This window comes from Mus pahari, chromosome 3 (genome assembly GCF_900095145.1).
Source record: "Mus pahari chromosome 3, PAHARI_EIJ_v1.1, whole genome shotgun sequence".
NCBI classification, from domain to species: domain Eukaryota; kingdom Metazoa; phylum Chordata; class Mammalia; order Rodentia; family Muridae; genus Mus; species Mus pahari.
Genome location: NC_034592.1, coordinates 102817039 through 102823849, shown reverse-complemented (window position 1 = coordinate 102823849; position 6811 = coordinate 102817039). Strand labels below are relative to the sequence as shown.

The following is a 6811-nucleotide window of genomic DNA, read 5'->3' as shown; positions in this document are numbered from 1 at the left end:
TCCCCACCCTTCCTGTTTCCACATGGATGCCCCCACCACATCAGTGCCTACTATTTTGAAAAGTAAAAGTGATTTATTTTTAGGGTAAGGATAGATACAGGGTCACAGGTAGTTTATGTTGATCTTATACCCTTGATAACCCCTGCCTCTACCTTTGTAGTGCTGGGATTACAGGTGTTGCTACTACAGCAATAAAAGGATTTCTGAGTATAAATGAGGATCCCCAAAGAAGAGAATGTCATTGTCTATGAAGAAAAATATTCACAAAGCTACGTTAGACTAAGGACATAACTCAGTGGTGGAGAGCTTACTTAGCATGCACAAGACAGAAGCCAAAAAATTGCTATATCTTAAGAGTTTGTTTACAGTTGATTTTTAGTTTGTTTCTGCAGTTTATTTCTTGTGAGATTTCTAGAATTGTAGATACAGAACATTATGACAATTTGCAGTAGAGTTCAATCTATTCTGTTCATAGCTCTCAGTAGTAGTTCTCTCCCAGTTGCTATGTGCCTGTGAAATTTCAAATGCAGCATGGTAATTAGCGCTGGGGGTTTACAAGAGTCTGCTGTCCTGTGTGCTGCTTCTCACTGTGCTAAGCAGATCCCAGTGACTGCTCTCCTCAAAGACAAAAAGCCAAATCCCTCTGCAGATAGATCTGTAAATCCCATTCTTAGTGTTCTTCCTTATAGTTGGAGAATTGAGAAAGTCGATAAAGACCTGGAGACAGACGACCTAGTTGGGTTCTTGGCACCCAAATGGTGGCCTCACTAAGTCCTGTCCCACTAACTCCAGTCCAATGGTATCTGAGAGCCTTTTCTATACTCTGCCTATACTGGTGCACAGACTTACATGCTGGCTAACCACACTTGTTGCGTTGTGGTTTTGTTTCTGAGACAGGGTTTCTGTATATAACAGTCCTGGGTGTCTGTAGACCAGGCTGTCCTGGAACTCCTAGAGATCTGCTTGCTTCTGCCTCCTGAGTGCTGGGAGTAAAGCTGTGTGTCACCATGCATATTTTAAGGCTAACCACATTTTTTAAATTTAAGAAAAAAAATTAAGTGAAATAATTTAGATCTTATGGTGTGAATAAGAATGGTTCTGACTTTCTGGACTTCAGTTATATGCCTGGCTGGTATTTATCTTTTTTTTAAAGATTTGTTTATTATGTATATGAGTACACTGTAGCTGTACAGATGGTTGTGAGCCTTCATGTGGTTGTTGGGAATTGAATTTTTAGGACCTCTGCTCGCTACAGTCAACCCAGCTTGTTCTGGTCGGTCCAGCTCACTCTACTCAACTCCGCTTGCTGAGTCCCTGCTCACTCCAGCCCAGAGATTTATTTATTATTATAATATATAAGTACACTATATACACTATAGCTGTCTTCAGACACACCAGAAAAGGGTGTGTCATTACAGGTGGTTGTGAGCCACCATGTGGTTGCTAGGATTTGAACTCAGGACCTTCGGAAGAGCAGTCACCCACTGAACTGTCTTGCCAGCCCAGTATTTATCTTTTTTTTTTTTTTTTTTTGGTTTTTCGAGACAGGGTTTCTCTGTATAGCCCTCTCTGTCCTAGAACTCACTTTGTAGACCAGGCTGGCCTCCAACTCAGAAATCCACCTGCCTCTGCCTCCCGAGTGCTGGGATTAAAGGCGTGCGCCACCACGCCCGGCTACTATTTATCTTTTTAATACTTGAGAAGAAAACTAAATCTCTAGCTACTTGTATTTATTACTTTCTTCTATTTCTTGTTTTACTTGTCTGTTTGCTTGCTTGAGTCAAGTTCTCATATAACCCAGGCTGTTTGAATGACAGATCCTCTTGTTTAAAGCAGGGTCTCTGACTGCATCCTAAATTGCCCTTAGATCTCTAACATGTTCAAATCTAGTGACTGAGTTTACAGCTATTCTAGCTGACCCAGTTGGGGGAATAGGGATCCCCCTATTGTTGGGAAGGAGGAAAGGAGAGGTATGGAGGCCATAGATCAATGTCAGATGTCTTCCTCACTTTATTTTTGAGTTAGGTTCTTTCCATGAGTTTAATCTTAGATATTCAGTTAGCTGGCGAGCAATCCCTGGGACCTACCTGTGTGTCTCTACCAGTAAGGGTGCTGGGTTTACAGAGGTGTGTCACTGCACCCTGCTCTTTGTATGGATGGTTGGGACTTCCTGGTTCTCAGGCTACTCAGCCATCTCTTCAGTCATTTTTTTCAGTGTTAGTTTTTATTGTTGTTGTTATTGTTGTTATTGTTTTTAGCATCTTGATGTGCAACTCAGGCTGGCCTAGTACTCACAGTAGTTGTCCTGCCTCAGCTTCTTGAGTATTGGAATTATAGGCATGAACCATCATTTTCAGCTAATCTTCTAATTAACTAAGACAAATTAATTGGGCAAGCCCAATAGTGCCAGTAGTTTTGAAAACATTCCTGTAGGGGCTGGAGCCTGTTAAGAGCTGTTCTTACAGAGGATCTGGGTTCAGTTTCCAGCACTCACATGTGACCTTAACTGACCTTAACTCCAGTTCAGCGGTTCCAGTACCATCACCTGGCCTCTAAGGGAACTATCACATAAGATAGCCATTCTCAACTTATACGTCTGAATGATATCTTAAAATAGAGAAAAAGACAGGTGGTTTCAAAACAAAAGGCATGCCTTGCCAAATATTTTCATTATTATTAGTGAAAAGACTTCAAAGGAAAAAAAATGTAGTTTCAACTCAAAGGCCCCATGGCTCAAAGGTCAGCCAGAGTAAACAAGGCTGCCTATAAAAAGCCATTTACATTCCCTTCATACAAGACTTATTTATGAGGGATCCTTCCAGGAAAAAGTCTCACTGAGACTAAAGACTATTTGGCCAGGATGTCCTGGCAGTGTTGAGAACATGTGACCATATGTTATCCTAGGAGCCATTCGCAAGCTCTTTGCTCTGTGATGAGTTGGCCTTTGCCTCCCTTCCTCCTACCCCTTGGCCTTTAGCAGATGGATCCCCACTCAGCTCCCTCTACCCTCGTTATCTGAGCAGTCAGGGGAACCCTGACATGGGGAAATGACTGTAGGTGGGTTTGTGGATTTGTTTGTTTTCTTCATGATGACACTGTGCTGTTTTCTTCATTGATGAAGCCTTTGCTCCCCTCCATTCATGTCTCACAATGGTTGAACATTGTGGTACAAAGGGGACTTAGAATGAGTGGACATTTACAGAGATTGAGAGTGAGGCCAAGGTGTGTCTGTGCAGTGTGGAGTTCATAGATCCACAGACACGCCAGCAGCCATCAAATCCTAAGTGTGACTTCTCTCCAGCCCCTAGAGGGCATTCAGACTGCACTGTTGCCTTCTAGAATTGTGTTCTCTCTAATCAGAACTCTTAAGACTTTGACTTGTATTATCATCTCTAAATGCATTAAATACAAGTACAGTTGTACATAAATAAACAGACAATATAGTCTAGAATGGAAACTAACTTCTTTGTGATTACAACTCAATATTTGTCAAATCCTTATTTTTTGTGGTTAAATTACATCAATTGTACACAGATCTTTAGATGTATAAAGTGTATCTCATCAGAAGTGGTCTTTTTTGGTTTTTCAAGACAGGGTTTCTCTGTGTAGCCCTGGCTGTCCTGGAACTCACTCTGTAGACCAGGCTGGCCTCGAACTCAGAAATTGACCTGCCTCTACCTCTGCCTCCTTAGTGCTGGGATTAAAGGTGTGCACCACCACACCTGGCTAGAAGTCTTTTCAATACATAATTGTTAACAAAAGAAGCATTTTCACTCTGGAACTGTTGGTGATAGCTTCCACTTCTAGCATTTGAAGGCAGAGGCTCCCAAGGCAAGCTTGAGGCCAGTCAGTGCTCAAGAATAAGATATAGTCTCGAAAAAGATTTTCCTACAATTGTATTTCTAAGTTTTTGTGTTATTTTACTTATATTATTTCAGTGTATGTGTAAATTTTTCTCTGTGTGTGTGTTGGGGGGGGGGATAGGGTTCCTATTTAAAAATGTATTACATATGGATCTGACCTCTTCAGACCACCATGAGCAGTGTGTAACCTTTCTGCTGCTCTTTTTTTCCTTAGTCTTCCCAGCTGCCTTCCCCTGGTCTTCCTGTCAGATACTCAGTTACTTTCCCTAGACTTCTTAGGGAACTACCAGCTAAAAGCCCTTAGTAGTTAGTGGCCATAAACATTAGGAAGGGGGAGGAAGTCTCAGTGCTCAAATGAAACAGTAGGGCATTCTTTGCACATCAGTTGGGCCCTAAAAACCTGTCCTTTTATTTTGTTCTGTTATTTTTTGAGACAGGGTATCTCTGTGTAATATTGGCTGTCCTTTGTATTTTAGTCATAAAAACGATGTTATAAGTTAAGTAAAATTCTGAAAGACTGAAATGGATGATGAATTCAAAGTTAAAAAGGGAACTGGAAAGGCTGACACATTGGCCACACCTGTAATCCCAGGACTCAGGAGACTGAGGCAAGAACACTACAAGAGTCTCACTATGTAGTGAGACTACAACTAGCTTGGAACTCATTATGTAGACCAGGCTGACCTCTAACTCCCCAAACCCTACCTTCTTCTGCTTCCTTAGTGCTAGGATTAAAGGTGTGTCCTACCACAATTGGCAAGTATATTTTCTCTCTATTTCCTTGGTTTGCAGGGATTGTCTTTGTAGCTCTGGCTGTCCTGTAACTCCTTGTGTGGACCAGGCTGACCTCAAACTCCAGAGAACCATCTGCCTCTGATTCCCCAGTGCTGGGATTAAAGGCATGATATACCCCTACCCAGCAAGTGTATTCTTTCTTAATAAATATACCAAGACACTGTTCCCCAAAATTTATTTATTTACTCACTCATTCATTCATTCATTTATGAAAAAGGTAATAAAGTAAAATTCAAGGATAAACTGATAAAACTTGTTTGGGAGTACACAGCTTTTGAATCTTGAGAAACTAGGACCCCCTAGATACACTTTGATGTATGTGGTGTGCCTCTAAGAAAGTTAGGTTCTCTAAATGCAAAGTATGGACCTGTCTAGCTTAGTGGCTAAACAAGTGCTTATTTCAAAATAGTTTCTTCACATACAGTCATGTCTATGAATACGTCACCAGTGACTTGTTTTAACTATGTTTGTAGCATCCCTAAGTTTGTAGTCTAGGAAACAGTTTCGGAAGTCAGATGAACTTATCAAGGAAGAGCAGCCTGAGAGGGTGAGAGCTCGCTCTTGTCAGTGGGCTGTTCTCATTTGTTTTCTTTTTAGGGGGTTGGGGTGCCAGGGTGGTGCTCTAGATGGCCTGGAACTTGCTTTGTAGACCAGGCTGGCATTAAACTCACAGAGATCCTTCTGTTTCCGGTATGTGCCACCATACCTTTTTACTGAAACACATGGATTAAAACTCAATTTACATTGTGATTCAGTGCTTTTGTATCTGAAACTTCACATTTATACTCTCCTTTATATCAGCGAACTAGAGTGGTCTGTAGCTGTGTGCTCTCCCCCCCCCCCACTCTCTCTTTCTTTCTGAAATACAGTCTAGGAGTGTCTGACTTCATAACCAAAGATACATATTGAAGCTAGAAAGATGGTTCCATAGTTAATAGCACCGGCTGTTCTTCCAGAGATCCAGGGTTCTGTCCTAGCACCCACTTGGCTCACTGCCATCTATAACTGTGCTCCCATGGAATCAGATGCCCTCTTTTTGTGTGCAGACATATACACAGACTAACCACCAATACACATAAAATTTAAATTTTTAGAAAAATATGGGTATAGACTACAGTTTGAAGAAAGCATGGGAACTGAATCTCTAGTTGTGGTTTTCACTATTATATATAGGAAGAAGTTAACAGCTTAATTTACAGGATCTTCGTGTTTTTCTTTTTCTTTTTTCTTTGGTTTTTTGAGACAGGTTTTCTCTGTGTAGCCCTCGCTGGCTGACCTTGAACTCAGAAATCTGCCTGTCTCCACCTCCCAAGTGCTGGGATTAAAGGCATGCACCACCACCGCTCGGCTGTGTTTTTCTAATACAATCTTTTTTTATAGATTGTTAAAATGTTCTGGGAAGTAGCCTAAGGTGGATCTGCAGGCACTGGGGTACATACAGTTGAACACTGGTTTGTTTATACACTTTCAATGAAAAGGCCTTTTTTATTTGTCAAATACTGTGTTATCTTATGAGTGATGTAGCATGTGCTGCTTTGTAGTTCTTTTAAAAGCACTTAGAATGTAAGAGGAATCAAAATGTCAAATTGTTTCTGTATTAGGACTAGAGTGACCTTATCCAGAAGTTCATCCATTCTAAATATCTTTCATGCATTAGTCCTAAATTAGTTTAGGGTACTGAAGTCATATCACAGGTTGAGTTCCCGATAGATGCTTATTTTTCTGAGTTGTGTCATCTTAAAGTGAATGCTTTGAGGGCTATCAGATGGCTCAGTAGATAAAAGCTTTTGTTTTACTAAGACTAATAACAAGAACTCTAACCCCTGAAAACTCCTCTGTCCTTTATTCATTGACATGGTATACATGATCCTGTGCAGTCACATGTACACACACACACACACACACACACACACACACACACACACACAAGTAATACTTTGAATAGTTAAAAATTGAGGGCTGGTGAGGAGGCTCGCTGGTTAAAAGGCCCCTGCCAAGTGGGCCTGGACACCTGAACTGATTCTCTGGCACCTAGGGTGGAATGAGAGAAAGTCATCCTTTGACCTGTACACACACATGCATGTGGCACATGTAGACATCATATATACATACACACACACACACACACACACACACACAAATACTCTCTCACT

At 41.2% G+C, this 6811-nt stretch overlaps 1 protein-coding gene across 1 annotated transcript in view; it reads left to right on the top strand.

Annotated features, from left to right (window-relative positions):
- The window catches only part of Ino80 (INO80 complex ATPase subunit), a 97504-nt gene that overhangs the window by 70831 nt on the left and 19862 nt on the right, over nt 1–6811 (top strand). The gene's annotated exons all lie outside the window — the stretch shown is intronic.